Source organism: Mauremys reevesii, linkage group 4 (genome assembly GCF_016161935.1).
Source record: "Mauremys reevesii isolate NIE-2019 linkage group 4, ASM1616193v1, whole genome shotgun sequence".
NCBI lineage: Eukaryota > Metazoa > Chordata > Testudines > Geoemydidae > Mauremys > Mauremys reevesii.
The window spans coordinates 70,822,953-70,840,748 of record NC_052626.1 but is presented as its reverse complement, the minus strand read 5'-3'; the positions used below and the strand labels follow the sequence as shown (position 1 = coordinate 70,840,748).

The following is a 17,796-nucleotide window of genomic DNA, read 5'->3' as shown; positions in this document are numbered from 1 at the left end:
CAGACAGACACAAGGACACAGCTGGAGGTTGTGGGACAGACAGACACAAGGACACAGCCAGGGGGTTGTGGGACAGACAGACGGACACAGCCGGGGGAGTTGTGGGGACAGACAGATGGAGCCGTGGGTGGGGAAAGGAGCAGCAATGGGCACCCCGGGGCTGGTATAAAATACACAGGATGGGGGGGGGCTTCCTGAGGGGACTATAGCAACACCCCCCGCAGAGCAGACCCAGGTTGCAGCTGGCTCCGCCCATCACAGCCCCCTGCCCCACAGAGACCCACACAACCCTCTGCCCCCTCGAGAGACTCCCAATGACCCCTGTGCCCCTGTCACTCCTCTCCAAAGAGCCCTCCCCTTTGTGCCAGCCCACTCCCCTCCCCCACTGCCTCCCCTCCTCCAAAGCTCCCTACAATCTCCCCCTTTGCCTTCCGCCCCCCAGCCCAGCCCATTCCATTGGCCGGGAGGCTCCCAGTCTAGTAGCTAGCAGGGCCCATGGGAGCTGCACCTGAGGCAGGGTGCCTGCCTGCAGATGCAGACCTGCCTGGCTGTGCCTCCACAGCACAGGGAGGGGGAGCCACAGGTGAGCAAGCCCTGGTCATCATCATCATCACAGGCCCAGTAATTCTCTGGATATTTAATTTCACTGAGGCAAAATGTGTGCAATTTTATGGGTTGAATGATTGAATGACATAATACCCACCTGCCCGCATTGTCCATCACTAAGTCCAGTAATTTTGTCAAGTGTTTGTTGCACAACATGGTGGTGCCTACCCCTACCTTGTGCTTCAGGGGGTGATGGGGTCCAGGGCAGCCTGTTATAGCCTGTTATAGAACTACCTGATTAGTAATTGGATATGTTGGCTGGCATCTTTTTTTACGTGTTTGCTCCCCCTGACGTTAGAACCTGGCTACACCACTGGGGAGGGGAGCTTCCTAGACCTGTGCAGCTGGGGCTTAGGTGAATTTTGTGATACTGTGCCCCTCCCCAGCTACCACCCTGCAGTCCCCACTCCTGCACCATGCTGGGCAAGGGGCAGCCCCATCCCCAGTGGCAGCAGGGGAGGCCACACGTGATGGCAACCTCCCCCCTCGGTACCCACCATAGGGGAGGCGAGTGGGCTTTCTGGACCTGAGAGGGACCTAGGAGCATGTGCAGTGAACTGCGGGGGAGAGGAGGGGTCCCTCCCCTGGAGCTTGCTGCTGCCAGGGAGGGTGGAGGGGAGTCCTCTTTGGCCCTAGCCCTGGGGCAGCCTGTCTGCACCCCAAGTTCCTTATCCCCAGCCCTGCCCCAGAGTCCTCACCTGACGGGAAAAACACGCAACTTAAATTTGGTGGTCAGTTTAGAGTATCATAGAATATCAGGGTTGGAAGGGGCCTCAGGAGGTCATAAGGTCCAACCTCATGCTCAAAGCAGGACCAATTCCCAACTAAATCATCCCAGCCAGAGCTTTGTCAAGCCGGGCCTTAAAAACCTCTAAGGAAGGAGATTCCACCACCTCCCTAGGTAACCCATTCCAGTGTTTCACCACCCTCCTAGTGAAAAAGTTTCTCTTAATATCCAACCTAAACCTCCCCCACTGCAACTTGAGATCATTACTCCTTGTTCTGTCCTCTGCTACCACTGAGAACAGTCTAGATCCATCCTCTTTGTAACCCCCTATCAGGTAGTTGAAAGCAGCTATCAAATCCTCCCTTATTCTTCTCTTCTGCAGACTAAACCATCCCAGTTCCCTCAGCCTCTCCTCAGAAGTCATGTGCTCCAGCCCCCTAATCATTGTTGTTGCCCTCCACTGAATTTTCCAATTTTTCCACATCCTTCTTGCAATGTGGGGCCCAAAACTGCACGTAGTACTCTAGATGAGGCCTCACCAATGTTGAATAGAGGAGAATGATCATGTCCCTCGATCTGCTGGCAATGCCCCTACTTATACAGCCCAAAATGATGTTAGCCTTCTTGACAAAGGCCAGAGGAGGGAGTGTTAGTGCCTGTGTGGACTTCTGAGAAGTGCATGGGGTGGAAGGAGATGCTGGGATGCTCTGGAACCACTCCTTCAAAGCCAGTCAGGACTCTGGGGGAGCCTCCTCTCTGAGCAGACTGTCTCCAGGGCAAGAAGCTTACACCTTCCTGGGTCTGACCTCAGAGCATTCAGCATGCCCTTCCACACCATGCACTTTCCGCAGTGAGTCCGCCCAGGCGGGGTCCTGGGGCAGCCAGAGGTCCCTGCACCCCAACTCGGCAGTCAGACGTGACTCTCAGCCAGACTGTAAAACAGAAGGTTTATTAGATGATGGGAACACAGTTTAAACAGAGCTTGTTGGTACAGAAAACAGAACCCTCGGTCAGGTCCATCTTGCGGGGTGGGGAGCCCAGAACCAAGTTCTGAGTCTCTCCCCATTTCCCCAGCCAGCTCCAAACTGACACTCCCTTCTCTGGCCTCTGTGTCACTTCCGGACAAGGAGGCCACCTGATCTCTTTGTCCCCAACACCTTCAGTTGGCATCTTGCAGGGAAACTGAGGCACCCACACAGTATTCAGAGAAAATATTAAGAACATTCCCACTTCATCACAACAGGTACAACAAAATATAATACTGTATATTGAAGTAGGCAAGTGCTGCTTCTGACTTTCCACTTTTAATTGACCCTTGTAATCTTGTGGCGCTGTGGCGTTGTAGCTTCATTTTATATCGACACAGGGCGGGAGCGGGGGCACCACCATTTTGGGCCCCACCAAAATTATACAAACCTGCCGCCTATGTAAAGGGTAGGGGAAATGACATCTAATTAAATCCATTTATTGGCTTTCAGAGGCACAGTTTTAAGTATGATCTTGGAGACCAAAAGAAATGAAAGGGAAGAAAGTCCAAGACCAGAAGATAGAAATAAACTTTATTCTGTAAATTTTCTCATCTGAATCTACAGCATCCAAATAACTAAACAGAGCAAAATAGGAGCATTGAGCTAGGGAACTGGGGGGTGGCTATGCAGAACATCACTATGCTTGTTACATTCATAAGTAAAGAGCAGAGGACTTTGATGGATGACCCTGATTGAGTCAGAACTTAGGCCAGGTCTACAATGTAAACTTACTTTGGTACAACTGTCACTCAAGGGTGTGAAAATCCACACCCTTGAGTGACACAATCATACCAACAGAACTCCCGGTGTAGACAGCGGCACGTTGTGGAGAGCTTCTCCTTGCCATAGCTACCGCCTCTTACAGAGGTGGATTAATTACACTGATGGGAGAAGCTCTCCTGTTGGCATAACAGCGTCTTCACTTAAGTATTACAGCAGCACCAGTGTGTTTGTGCCGCTGCAGCATTTTAAGTGTAGACCTGCCCTAAGACAGGCAGGCTCTGCTGTGACCCTGGGAGTGGCTCCTGGTTGGCCAGTCTGTGTGTGCCTGGAGGATCACAGAGTTACAGAGACAGGCATGGAAAAGGGTTGAGAAACTCCTGTCACCAGTATAATGCTGAGCAATTCAATCTTGTCCTCTCTCATCACCAATTTATTGTAAGTCTTGCAGCACTCAGTGTTTTTCTTACAATCCCAGCTGCTGGAGTAGATAGATTTGAGGAGCTCAGATTATATTACAGATACATTTCCAGCCTTCATGTTTGTGTAGAAAAGGATTAAGAGAGACATGATTTTGGGGAGCCTGACACATCATTTTCATAGGCTGGCAATGTGTGATAGCCATAATTTATCTATTTCCCACATCTTTGCTCTATATTAGATATCTCATATTGAGTGTGATACCCACTCCTCCGTCACAGTTTTAATCCAATAGATCATAGTGATAACCAACAAATTGTTTCCGATATTTGACACACCGGCTCCCAAAGAAGGGGACGATCTTCCCAGTGAAAGAGCATGTGAAAGTAAAGATTGGCTCTCTGCCAGAAGATGTAACGTCATAAAATGTAACTTTCTCCCCTTCATAATCCAGATAAACCACAACGTTACTGGGGCTACGATGTAGGTCCAGAGCAGTCTTAGGGGAGGTGAGGGCCCAGTACTCATTCCCTGTACTCTGCAAAGCCCAGACCCCCTCCTCTGGTGTACAGCTTATCGCTCCCTCGTGTGTCACAGACTCTTTGGCAATGCCCAAAACCCAAAGATGTTTGTTCCCCACCTCCACTTCCCAGTAACATCTCCCTGAGGTGAAGCCCTTAGAGCCCAGCACACAGGCAGCAGGGTAAAACCTGTTCTGTTTCTCCAGAGATTTTGTGTGTTGGTATTTGTATATCACACTCTCATCTGTGGATATGATGGAACAGCGATTTGCCAGATCTGGATCCAGAGTGGCCTGCACTGCAAAAGGGGAGAGAGACACAGGAGGAGAGTATTATGGTCTGTCCTCACTGCAGAGGTAATGCAGGCTCTTACATAGCTGCTAACCCTGATGCCCTTCCTGTCCAGACAAACCCCTCACCTGAGTTCAGTGGCGCTTTCCAGCCAGGCCAGTTGGCTTGGAGGGGGAGCTGAGGTACAACCGGGTTCTACTTTCACTCGGGCTCGTGATCTGCCCACTTTGCAGCGAGGACGCAGGCTGAACCACTCTAGTAAAAAGCCTTCAGAAGCTTTTCTAAAAATTAATCCTGAGATTTTAATTAATAATTGTAGGAAAATATCCTCATGAAACTTACCATCTTTCTCCGCCTTTGAGATCAGAAAGCTCAGTTGATAGGGCAGGGTCTCTGGAGAAAGAAAAGAGCAGAGGAGAGGTTCTCCCTTTCTGGTAGGAAAACAGACTCATGAAAACTTAGGGCTGGCTGGATTCACACACAAACAGGCGAGGTGACGCTCAGCATCACAACATCCAACATTTAGGCCCTTGGACAGTCACTGTGATTAACAAAGCCTGAGTCAGGCGCCCTGTACCATGAACAGGGACAGAGATGCGCCTTGGGATGGGATTCACAAAAGCCAGCATGCTAGGTGACTCCCTGCTTATGCCAGCCAGCTGGAAGTACCATAGTGAGGGGTTGTGCTAGGCCCCGGCCCTCTCAGGGTGTTCGTAGCATGGTAGGTGCCTCCCTTTGCATGGGTGCCCTCATGCTCTCCTGTGGGAGATGTTCCACTGGGGATAATCAAAGATTCAGTGGGGAAGAACTCAGGAGAAGGTCTCTGTAGCCCGGTGGCTAGAGCATCCCTCTGGGAGGTGGGAGACCCAGAAGCCTGTCCCCCTGCTCAATATTTAACACGGGAGACAGAGGGAGGCCCACATCAGACCCCTGTTAGAAGCCCTTCTTCCCCTCTCGGGGACTGGGGATTTCCCACATACCAGGTGAGTATCCTAACTGGAGATCACTGTAGCATGAACCCAGATAACTGTTAAGTTACCTTTGAATTTCTTCAGATTCTCCTGCAGACAAACATTTCTTTGGGAAGAGGCATGACTCTCTCTCTCAGGTCCTCTGGCACTGCCACTGGTTTCTCGAACTTCAGCTTCTCACACCTAGAGGAAAAAACCCCAAACACTCTCTAAATCTTTTCTGTCTTTTGTGAGAATGAGCTACCAGAGGCTGCTCTCGTGGGCTCATTGTGAGCCTCTGACTCCCACTGGTGAGTCAAATGCCTTCCTCACTGGAGTATTTAAATGCCTAGATCCTCAAATGGGAGTTAGAGAGTAAGGGGTCCACAAGCTGCCCCCTCAGAAAGAAGGGCCTAATCTTGTGGGAAAGGATGCTCCAGTAGTTACCTGGTTGCTGTAGGACTCTGGAAACCTACGTTCCACTCCCTTCTCTGCCACAGCCTCCCTGCATGACCTTCGGCAAGTCACTTAAGGCCTGATTTTTAAAAGGTCAGTCCTGGGATTTTCAAAAGCATCTAAACCAAGCTAGGCTCCCAACTGCCACTGATTGCAATGGGAGGTGCCTAACTCGCTTAGCCGCTTTGGAAAATTCCACCAAGTGCCTAGCTACATATCAGGTGTCTAAATACCCTGCAAAATCTGACCCTGGGGGTCCAATCCCCTTCCAACATCGTGATGCGTAAGGGGGAGTGCAAAGGAGCTACGTACCTGCTCCAGGTGCTTCTGATGTCCTAGAAGAGAGAAAGGGGCGGGGGGGGGGGGGGGAAGAGTTCAGTCCCACGTGCCACAAGCTGGGGATCACTCCTGCTCTGGAGATGGATGACTCACTTTGCCGTCCCTAGTCGAGCTCTACATGCAGTTCTTTGTAGTTGCACCTTTAAAAGTCCATTCACAGACTTCGATGGACTGGGACCCCTAAGCACGCACCACGACTGTGGGTTTTCTCCTTCTGAATTCTATTTTGCCTGTGCCAATGGCACTTCCTCAAACAGATTCATCAGACACATGAATCCCGGACTTCCACATGCAACTGCTGTGTCCAGAGTATTTGCCTTTCTCCATGTATGTAATTCTAGTCAGCAATTCTGAAAGCTGGATTCACTCCCGTTTCTTAATAGGCCCTGCAAAGAACTTTGTTTTCCTAATCTCCCACTTCCTAGAAACTGGAGTTGTGCCTTTTACTGCTTCCAGATCATTAGGGCCCTTCATTTTCCGTTTTTATTGTAGTTCGTTTTTCCTGAGAATTTATCAATGTTTATTACCACAACAAAAACAGGTGAAAAATCAGTGCAAAAAAGCTTAACTTTTCTGGGTAAATATCTGGGTTTGTTTTGGTGGATGGAAAGACGGGAAAAAAGTATTCAGTAGATTAATGCTTTGAATTCCGTTCATCACTGCAGTTTGCTTCAGAACTAAAACAGAACTCAAAACACAATGCCCCTCTGAGTTTAAGAAAACACTAGATCTGTAATCCCCAAATAAAACTTTTCATTTGAACCAACAGTTTACTGGTGTAGACTTAGAACTATTGGCTTATAAATATTCACATTTGATAATTGGGCCACCCCATTTGCAGTGCATACACTCAACTTCACCCTTGGCTCCTGTTTTTGTTTCTTTAACACTTATGAATACTTCCTTGTGTTCTGAAACGTATTCTGCTACAGATTTTTATTTTCTTCCCATTTTAGTGCGTCAGATCTTTAACCCATTGTCTTAACAGTTTGAAACGTGTACGTGGTGGGTGAGATTCATCAGTACGTTCAGATGCACATGCACTACAGAGCTTTTGTGCCTGCCTGTTGATTTATTGTGTGTATCTTCTAGACAGGGCGGCTCCAGACCCCAGCGGCATGGCGTGCGCTTGAGGCGTCATTTTGCCGGCAGGGTGGCAGGTGGCTCCGGCGGACCTTCCGCAGTCATGCCTGTAGGAGGTCCACGGGCAGCGGGACCAACAGACTTCCCGCAGGCATGACTGTGGAGGTTCGCTGGTTCTGCGGCTCGGTGGATCTCCCGCAGGCATGCCCGCGGATACTCCACGGGCCGTGAGACCAGCACGCCCTCCGCAGGCACGTCTGCAAGAGGTTCCCTGGAGGTACGGGACCGGCGCCCGGCAGCGCGCCCCCTGTGGCCTGCCGCCCTGCTTGGGGCAGCCAAATTCCTAGAGCCGCCCCTGCTTCTAGAAGAGTGGTAGGCCAACTACGGCCCGCGGGCCACATCACAGCCCCTGAGCTGCCAGCTGGGAGGCTGGCCCTGACCTCTCTCCTGCTGTCTCCCCTCCCTGCCGCCACACAGGCAGCACTCTGGGCAGCGGTGTTGTGCATGCCTGCTGAGCAGCAGGGCAGCATGTCTGGCTCCAGCTGCGTGGCGCAGCTGCCAGACATGCTGCTCTGAGTGGCCGGGTAAGGAGGCCAGGGCCGAGGGGTTGGATAAGGGGCAGAAGGGCCCGGGGGCAGTCAGGGGACAGGGAGCTGGGGGCGGTTGGATTGGGCAGAGGTTCTGGGGGGTGGTCAAGAAACAGGTGGGGGTTTGGATAAGCGTTGGAGTCCTGGGGGCCTGTCAGGGGCGAGGGTGTGGATTGCGGTCAGGGCAGTCTGGGGACTGGGAGCAGAGGGGTGGATAGGGGTGGGGTTCGGGGCGGTTAGGGATGGGGATTCCAGGTGGTGGTGGTTGGGGACAAGGAGCAGGGAGGTTGGAGGTTCTCGGGGGCCGTCAGGGTGTAGGAAGTGTGAGGCGGTGGATAGGGGGTGTGGCCGAGGCTGTTTGGGGAGGCACAGCCTTCCCTACCCAGCCCTCCATATAATTTTGCAACCCCAATGTGGGACTCGGGCCATAAACTTTGCCCACCCCTGTTCTAGAACAATACGTTCTTACTTCAGCAGGCAGCTTTGCATATACACACTGACTAATGTATTATTGGAATACAGAGATCTCATGCAACGTATTGTATGTTTTATATATTTGAAGGATACAAAAGTAGGATGAAAAAAAAAAATGACTACTACTTCTTTTAAAACCCGGGAATTTTTTGGTAAAAATTGGTTTAAACTGAAAACAAAGGGGCTTATGTATGATGTATCAAAAAGGCCTGCGACATCTGCCTTTAAAACAGCAAAACTGTTTCCACACTGGAAATATTAGAAATGTCAAATGTTGTTTTCCCTCGCTTTGCTAACGGACACGCTGACAGTCTCCATTGTGGAGTGGGAGCTCTCCAAGAACTTAGTAAACGCCAAAGTTAATCGCTCAGAATCTCTCCCTTCCCTGGGCAGGGATCTGGGTGTCTCTAACTGTCTCACCTGCAGAAATTCACTCATTGGCTGCTGACACTTCTCTTCTATCTCACTGATCAAGTCACTGAGCAGGAAATCTCCTCAGACAGTTTGGTGACATTTTCATCCTGTAGCTTCACAATTTCCTTGTCCAGCTCTTCCAGCCGGGCCAGCAGGAGTCGCTCTTGTTCCTCCAGGAATTGCCGCAGTTGCTCAAATTCAGACACAATCTTCTGCCTCTCAGCTTCTATCTTTCCCTGTAACGAAGGGACAAACAGGGAAAGGACAGGTCAGGGACTAGGGTTGCCACATGTCCAGATTTCAACCGGGAAGTGCAGTCGAAAAGGGAACCTGGCAGTACAAGTCCGGTTCCCCACAGTAACTGGCTTCCACCACCAGGGGCTGGGAAGAGCAGCAGTTGCTGCTGGGAGCCTGGAGGAGCACTCAGGGATGGCTCTGGGGGAGAATAGTACGGGCAGCTCCCCTGTCCTGCCCCAAACACCCTTCTACCCCTGCAGCGTGGCTCTCCCTGCCCCAAGCACCTCCACACCCCTAAAGCCCGCTCAGCTGGCAGGGGAGGGAGGTGGAGAGGCAACAAGTGACAGTGAGCGGGGAAGAGGAGTGGGGCGAGGCCTGGAGGGAAAGAGGCAGAGCCTGGGACGGGGCAGGATCAGTGCTCAGCATCCGGTTTTCAGAAATGAGAAAGGTGAACAGCCTCTCAGGAGACAGTCTGGAAACAGTTCTTGAGCCCTCTTTTCATTTCACCCTCCTATGAACATACGGATGAGATTTCAGGAGAATATGCCTGATAGTTACTAGAGAGAAGATTCAGCTGGCCTGAATGAATAACATGTTTGAAAGCGCCTTGGTGACTTAGGAGTCCAATTCCTATTTTCAAAGTTACTTCTGGTGCTTAGGAGCCTAAGTTTCTTTGAAAGTGACTTTTGAAAACAGAACTTAGGGTAAATTTTCAGAAACAGAAAAATCATTTAGGAGCTGAAACCCATTAAAAAAAAAAGTGTGAGGAGCTGCTTTTAAAAGCTATTTAAGTGTCCAAAGATGCATATTAGCCCCTACAGGGATTTTCAGTATCACTTAGGTTCCTAATTCCCCTTGACTACAGAAGGTATTAGGTGCTACTTAGTTGCTTTTGAAAATCTCACTAGGCCTCTCTCTGCATTTTAAGGTCCTAAATACCTGTGAGAATCTGGCCCTTAACCACTTGCAAAACTGTAAACATTAGGCTCCAAAATCACTTAGGCATTTTCAAAATGTCATAATATCTCTAAAATGATGAGTCTTCAGGTCAGAGTGGCTTAGTATATTCTGCTGAACATCTAGAGTCTTCCAATAGCAGAAAGGTTGGAAGGGGGGGGTCTGACTCCGTATCAGGAATACATTGGCAGAGAGTTGTGGAGACAACTGAAGGAAAGTTCTGCTGGTTATCTACACAAAACGCCAGGTACAACATATACTGTGCAAAATGCTTTTTCTCCAGCTCTTACATGTTTCATCTGGTATTTTGTACATTACATTGTCGCAGAGGAAAGCAGTCGTTTCTGGTGGTTATAGATGGAGATTCAGGGGGAGGATTTCTGAGATACAAAACAGCCACTGGGAACCTAAGTCCTATTGACAGTCAATGTGAATTAGGCACCTAATCACCCATATGTGCCTTTGAAAACAATCTCCCTTCAAATCAGTGTTTGTAGCTGGATTTGGACCCACTGATGTGTGGGGAATAAGATCAGTGCTTAGAGTTGAAATGGAAACCAGTGGAGGAATCAGCCCAGAGGGAAGATAAACAAAGACAAACATGATCACACCCTGTAAAGGTGTGTGGACAAGAGGCAAAGCACCTGAGGTTATCTGGGAGTTATCGAATACATTACAGCAGGGGTAGGCAACCTATGGCACGCGTGCTGAAGGCGGCACACAAGCTGATTTTCAGTGGCACTCACACTGCCCGGGTCCTGGCCACCAGTCTGGGGGGCTCTGCATCTTAATTTAATTTTAAATGAAACTTCTAAACATTTTTAAACCTTATTTACTTTACATACAACAATAGTTTAGTTATATATTACAGACTTCTAGAAAGAGACCTTCCAAAAAGGTTAAAATGTATTACCAGCATGCGAAACTTTAAATTAGAGTGAATAAAATGAAGACTCGGCACAGCACTTCTGAAAGCTTGCCGACCCCTTCATTAACTTCAGTCTTGCTCATAGTTAGCACCTTTTAGCTCAATTTATCTGGACAAGGTGAACCCTACACACCACACTAGGGTCAGATTAAATTAGGTTTACAATGTTTACATGTCAGGGGTTTACACCAGTATAAAGACATTACTTTAAAAAGTGATTTGAGGTACATTTGTAGTACACAAATGTAGAGGATGTACACTATATGCCCCTGCTAACATGGGCAGAGATAGCAGTGTAGATGGTGAGGCATTGTTTAAGCAAGTAGAGTCGCAATATGCCTGAACCCTATGGGTATAAACCCTACGGACATGGCTGTCTACACGCTCAAACAGTGCCTTCCCCATCTATACTGCAGTCTCCCGCTGCTTCCCCAGTGCCGGAGCCTTTCCTCACTGCTGGAGCCTTTCCCCACCACAGGTAAAGGCTCCAGAAGCGGGGAAAGGCTCCGGCAGCTTTGCTGCCTCCCCCTGCTGGAGTCTTTTATTCACACATGTAGCTACACATGACAGCGTGGACATAGGAGCCGACTCCGTGGGTGCTCCAGGGCCAGAGCATCCACAGAAAAAAATTAGTGGGTGCTGAGCACCCACCGGCAGCTCCCCGTGGCCCCGCCCCACCCCCCTGCTCCAGCTCACCTCTGCCTGCTCCACGAGAGCACCGCCGCATCCTGCTTCTCCTCCCTCCCAGCTCTTGCGCCGTGACACAGCGGATTCGCTGGGCAGGGAGGGAGCGGGAGGAGAGGGAACGCTGCATGCTGCAGGAAGAGGCGGAGTCAGGGTGGGGATTTGGGGAAGCGATCAAATAGGGGCAGGGAGGGGGCGGAGTTAGGGCAGGGACTTTGGGGATGGGGTTGGAATGGGGTCGGGGCTGGGGCGGGGTCAGGGCAGGGCATGCGGGCACTCACTGGCGCCGGAGAAAGTTGGCACCACTGAGCGTGGACACAGCCTGCTTTTCACTGTGCTGTGTAGCTACACATACCTTGCAGGTCGCCCCCAGCGGTGTGCCGTGTAGATGTAGCCATAGCTAAATCAAAGCAGTGCTGTGTATAGACAAGAGCTGACACACTCCCCACACAGAGAAATATCAACCCTGACTGATATAACTGCTGGACCATCACAATGGGAACCCACCAGATATTCCTGACTTTGCGTCTCTCCATCCTGTTTCCACTCCAGAAGTTCTTCTCTCTCTTGCTTCAGGGTGTTCAGTCGGGGTTGAATTTGATCCTGAGGCAAGAAAAACAATGTTTGGGAGGGTCAGGGGCTGAGGTGTCTGTCTTCACAGCTACATTTATGTACATTGCATGTCCCTCTCAGGCTGTCCCACAGACAGTGGTCATGGCAATGTCACAATTGCCTCTTGAGAGGTGGGAGATTCCAGTTCAAATCCCTTTCCCTCAGCAGGCAGAGGGAGAAATTTAACCAGGGGTCTCCCACATACCAGGTGAGCACCTTTCCCCTAGGCTAACCATTATGAGGAAGGTCTGCTGCCTCCTCCCCGGCCATTTTGTGTGGAGTGACACAAGTGCAGATCTCCATCATCCAAGAAACGGCTTAGATGCCTAAGCCGCTTGACTCAGGAGAGGGATTCCTAGGTATGGATCACAGAGACAGGTGCATTCCTACACAAAACTCTGAGGCGGGCTTAGCATACACCCCTCTCAGCAGCATCTCCCATTGTAATCCTGTCAATTACAGGCCAGTAAGCCTAAGGGCTTGTCGATAAGTACAGCTCTGCAGCTGTACCGCTACAGCTGCGCCACTGCAGCACGTGCAGTGGAGACGCTCTATGCCGATGGGAGAGAGCTCTCCTATCGGCATAATAAACCTACCTCCACGAGCAGCAGCATCTTAGGGTGGCGGAGAAGCTCTCCTGCTGACATAGCACTGTGCACATGAATGCTTTTGTCACTCAGGGAGGTTAAATATTCACAACCATGAACAACCGTAAGTTTTGGCAACATAGGCTGCATTGCGGACAAAATGGCAGCTGAATTTCACTGTTGATAAATGCAAAGTAATGCACATTGGAAATCATAATCCCAACTATAGATATAAAATGATGTGGTCTAAAGGAGCTCTTACCACTCATGGAAGAGATTTTCGACTCATCTCTGAAAACATCTGTTCATAAAAGCTAACAGAATTTTAAGAACCATTAGGAAAGTGATAGATAATAAGAGAGACAATATCACAGTGCCACTATATAAATCCATGGTACATCTTGAATACGTCATACAGTTCTATTGGCCCCATTTCAAACAAGATAGATTGGAATAGGAAAACGTACAGCGAAAGGAACAAAAATCATTAAGGGTAAGGAACAGCCTCCATATAAGGAGAGATTAAAAAGATGGAGAGTTCAGCTTGGAAACAGACAATTGGGGTGGGGATGTGATAAAGGTCTATAAAATCATGGATGGTGTAGAGACTGAATAGGGAAGTTTATTTACCCCTTCACATTACAGGAGCCAGGGGAAATGATCAGGCTGCAGGTTTAAAAACAAACAAAAGGCAGTACTTCTTCACGCAACACACGATCAATCCATGGAACACATTGCAAGGGATGCTGTGAAGGCCAAAAGTATAACTGGGTTCAGAAAAGAATTAGATGAGTTCATGGCGGACAGGTCCATCAATAGCTATTAGCCATGGTCAGTGATGCAACCCCATGCTCCAGAGATCCCTGAACCTCTGACTGCCAGATGCTGGGACCAGATGACAATGGATGGATCTTTTGATAATTGCCCTGTTCTCTTCAGTCCCTCTGGGACACCTGGCATTGGCCACTTTCAGAAGACAGGATACTGGGCTAGATGGACCTTTGGTCTGACCCAGTGCAGCCGTTCTTATGTCCTTAGTGATTTTCTAGGTGCCTAAAAGTTAGGCATTGCAATGCTGAGCAGCACAACACCCAAGTCCCTTTGGAGATTCAGGACGAAATCTCCTTTGAAAATGAGACTTTGGCTCTAAAGTCAGTTGGGGCTTTTGAAAATGTGCTCCAAGGATCTTCTTCTGTAATTCACCGGGGGAGGGGGTTTTGAGGTGTTGCAGAGCCACAGAGGATCTAAAAGCACAGCTCCCATCCATTTCAATAGAATCTGGGCGTCTGAGCCCTGCATTACTTCTATGCTGTATGTGTCATGCTGCCAGGAAACAGAGAGGCCTTGGGGGCCCCAGACCTGATGTAGAGGCTTAGGGACTTTGTCCAGACGGCCCTTTGCCTGCAGCGAATCCTCCAAGTGCTGCAGGGCAATGGGTTGAAGTCGTATCCATTTTGCAGCAGCTTAGGATAGGGTGTTGTGCTCCCATGCAATGAGAGGGAACAGTATATGAAGAGATCTGGATGTCACAGAATGAAAGCTGAGCAACTTACAGGGAAGGACATTTTGGTAAGAGTGTTTAAAATACTTTAAAAAAAAGTGTATATTAAACTCTGGTGCCTAATGAACACTTGGGAGAAAGGGACTCCTGGTTAAAAATCCAACACACTCACAAGGTTCATAAATATTATGTTCAATTGTTTGGCATGGGGGAAAAGGAGCACTTCCGAGGTGCTCCAGTACTGAGACTCAACACGGTCCTGGGAATCAACCTTTTTCTTCCTTTAATCTTATTGTAGCACTAATACAGTCCACTTTGTCCTTAAAGCAAGAGTGGCAGACAGCACAGCTGATTCTGCCCTGAGTGGATTGCTCTGTCCAACAGGCGTTTTAAGGTCCCAATCTACTTGGGCTTCATGGGCCCTAGAATGTTGCATTGAATTTGTGGTGCAAATAGATGCATAAACCCAAAGCAAAACTCTAAAGCATGCATGGGTGGGATGTGAACCCCTGCCTCAGGAGGCTAGCTGCCAGTTCAGCCCCTTCTATCTGAGGCCCCACTCCTCCCATGCACTGTGACAGCCGGCCCCTCTGCCCCATAGCACCGGGTGAACAGGCAGTGCAGCTCTCAGCTGCAGACCTAGGTGTGCCAGGCCAGCCCCCTGCTAACTCCCACCTGGCCACGGGGGAACAGATGCAGCAGGCTGGCGGGATGCAGGAGGGGGCCTGGGAGTGGAGGTTGGGCAGTGCCATGCAGGGCTGTGCCTTCCCTAACTACCTGCTCTGCTTCAGGAGCAGCAAAGTGACCAGCATTCAGCAAGCCAGGGAAAACAGGAATTCATCATCCTTCAGAAAGTAGCAGTAAACAAACCCATTGTGAATGCTGCTGACAATGTGTTACTTTACTGCTGCTTCCAGGAAGCAGCCAGCAGTCATCAGATATGAAATGCTCAAACTGGGCACTACGCCAAGCACTGGCTCTGTCAAAACTCAGCCGTGCTGAGCGGTTTATAATGTGATTGTAAAGCCCTGCCTGACAGGAGCGGTGAGAGGCTGTGTGGTCTAGTGGCTAGAGAACTAGGATGGGTATTGAGAGGCCAGGGTTTAATTCCTGGTTCTGCTACTGAGCTGTTTTGTGAGCTTGGTTAAGTCACTGCCCCTTCCATGCCTCTCTGTCCCTCCCAGTCCTTTGTGTTTGTCTGTGAGGGTGCCCACAGATCAGGCCCTGCAGGTGACAGAGGCAGGAGAACACCTGTCTTCACCCAGCTCATGGGTTGGCAGGAAATAGGCAGCCAGATAGATGCCTCTAGAGGGAGGCAGCTGTGCACATGCCCAGAGGTAGTAACACAGGTACTGAGAGAACTTGGACCTGAATACACAGGCACTGAGTGAGTTTGGGCTCCTACAGGGCTTGGCAGTAGCTCTGGGGATTGCAGTGGAGCCATTTAGGTGCCAAAACCCCAGCTGTATGCACCTCACTCTGGAGTTTAGGCACTTAAGTACCTTTGTGAATCCCAAGCCTTCGGCTCCCTCGCCTGCACTTTGCCCACCTTGACTGGTTAGACCAGTGGTCCCCAAACTGTGGAGCGGGCCCCCCGGGGGAATTCAGGGGGCCATGGTGGGGCTCAGGCCAGCCCCCAGGGGGCAGGGGAGTGCCAGCCACACATAGGCGCAGGAAGTAGGGGTGCATAGGGTGCTGAAGCACCCCCAGCTTTTGCTTTGGGCATCCGGGCTGCTGGCCTGGGGGAGCTCTCAGCTGCCTTACCGCTGTCCACGTCCCCCCTGCCCTCCCGGAGCCACAGCCCTGCTCCGGGCCCCAGCTCGGGGGGGCGGTGGGGGGCGCGGACAGGGGTAAGAGGGGTGTAGCTCAGCACCCCCCACCCCACTCCAAAAACTGTTCCAGCACCACTGCAGCCACATCTGCTGTGGCCTGGGCTCTGCTTCCGGCCCCGCTCCCTGCTCAGCCATGGCCTACCTTGTGCTCCCGGGCAGCCTCCTCTATAGGGACCACCCTGTGAGCGTGGTGAGCCTGGGATTCCCTGCAGATCACACAGATGAGAACTTGGTCCTGCTTACAGAAGAGTTTGAAAGGCTCCTGGTGCACGTTGCAAAAACCTCCTGCTGCTGCCGGGACACTCAGCTGCTTGGCTATTTCTACCATGTTCCCCAGTTGTCTGTTCGGCCTCAGGGTCCCCTGGGGGAAGGTCTCTCTGCACTGAGGGCAGGAGATGTCTGTGTCTGGTCTCGCCCAGCACTGGGCAATGCAGGCTTGGCAGAAATTGTGCCCGCAATCTAAAGATACTGGATCCTTAAAAAAACTCAGACAGATGGAGCAAGTAGCTTCGTCTCGGAGGCTTTTCAGAGGATTCACAGCTGCAGCCATGGCTCCCTGCAGACCGTGCAACAGGATAAGTTTCGTTTCCTGCCAGACCCAGCAAGCAGCCTTGCAAAGCAGATTGCCCAGCTGGGAGCCAATCACGCTCTCCGGGAGGAAATTAAAAACAAACAAAGAAACGCATCAACACACCCACACACCGGAAGCCACCCCCAGCACCCGGAAAACCCCCCAAACAAGCAACATGCTACTTGAAGAAATGAAGCAATTACATACACTAAGAAGCCAATAGAGCAGGGGTGGGCAAACGTTTTTGCCCGAGGACCACGTCGGGGTGTGAAACTGTATGGAGGGCTGGGTAGGGAAGGCTGTGCCCTCAAACAGCCTGGCCCCCGCCCCCATCTGCCCCCTTCCACTTCCCGCCCCACTGAACCCTCAACCCATCCAACTCCCCCACGCCTTGTCCCCTGACTGCCCCCTCCCAGCACCCCCACCCCTAATCACCCTCCTCCTGGGATTCCTCCCCCATCCAACCCACCCAGGTTACAGTCCCCAGACTACCCCAACCCCTATCCACACCCCTGTCACCTGAAAGGCCCCCTGGGACTCCTATGCCTATCCAACCCCCCATTCCCCGATTCCTGACTGCCCCACCCACAATCTCTGCCCCATGCAACCAGCCCCAGCTCCCTGTCCCCCAACTTCCCCCCTCCCGAACCTCCTGGCTGCCGCTTTGCACACCTCCCCAACCCCGACGTCCAGACAGAGCCAACTGTTCTGCCAGCAAGGCTGCGTGGCTATGGGGGGAGGAGGGACAGCAGGGGAGTGGCTGGGGGCGAGCCTACCTGGCCGGGAGCTCAGGGACTGGGCGGGATAGTCCCACGGACAGATGTGGCCCGGAGGCTGTAGTTTGCTCACCTCTGCAATAGAGGCTTGCTGGGAGCAGGCTTGGCAGCTTTCTTTCTACACCACAGAATGAACCCAGGCTCAGATTCAAGTTTAAGGCCAAGACCCTTTCTGTACCTTTGTGTTGGTGTCACTAGGCCTGAGTAAACCAAAGTTGTGACTTTGGGCCTGAAGTGAACCAAAGTTCTTACATGCTGTGAACTTTAACCAGCCTAAGATGCTAACAGACTGCAAGCAAAATATGTAACTATCAGCAATCTCAGCTTGCAAATGTAGGAGTTTGAAACAGCAGAAGCGGCGGGGAGGAGGGGGAGAGGGGGGAGGAAAATCTGTATGTGTTTGTGCTGTGAAGGCCAAAGATAAGCTTGTGGATGAGAACTTTTCTAACACGCTGAAATGTAATGCCTAATGTAACTGCTGTTGGGAAGGGAGGG

At 50.8% G+C, this 17,796-nt stretch overlaps 1 pseudogene; it reads right to left on the bottom strand.

Moving 5' to 3' along the window:
* Positions 1 to 3,580: 3,580 nt before the first annotated feature.
* LOC120404539 lies at positions 3,581 to 16,540 on the bottom strand (annotated as a pseudogene).
* Between the last annotated feature and the right edge of the window lie 1,256 nt (positions 16,541 to 17,796).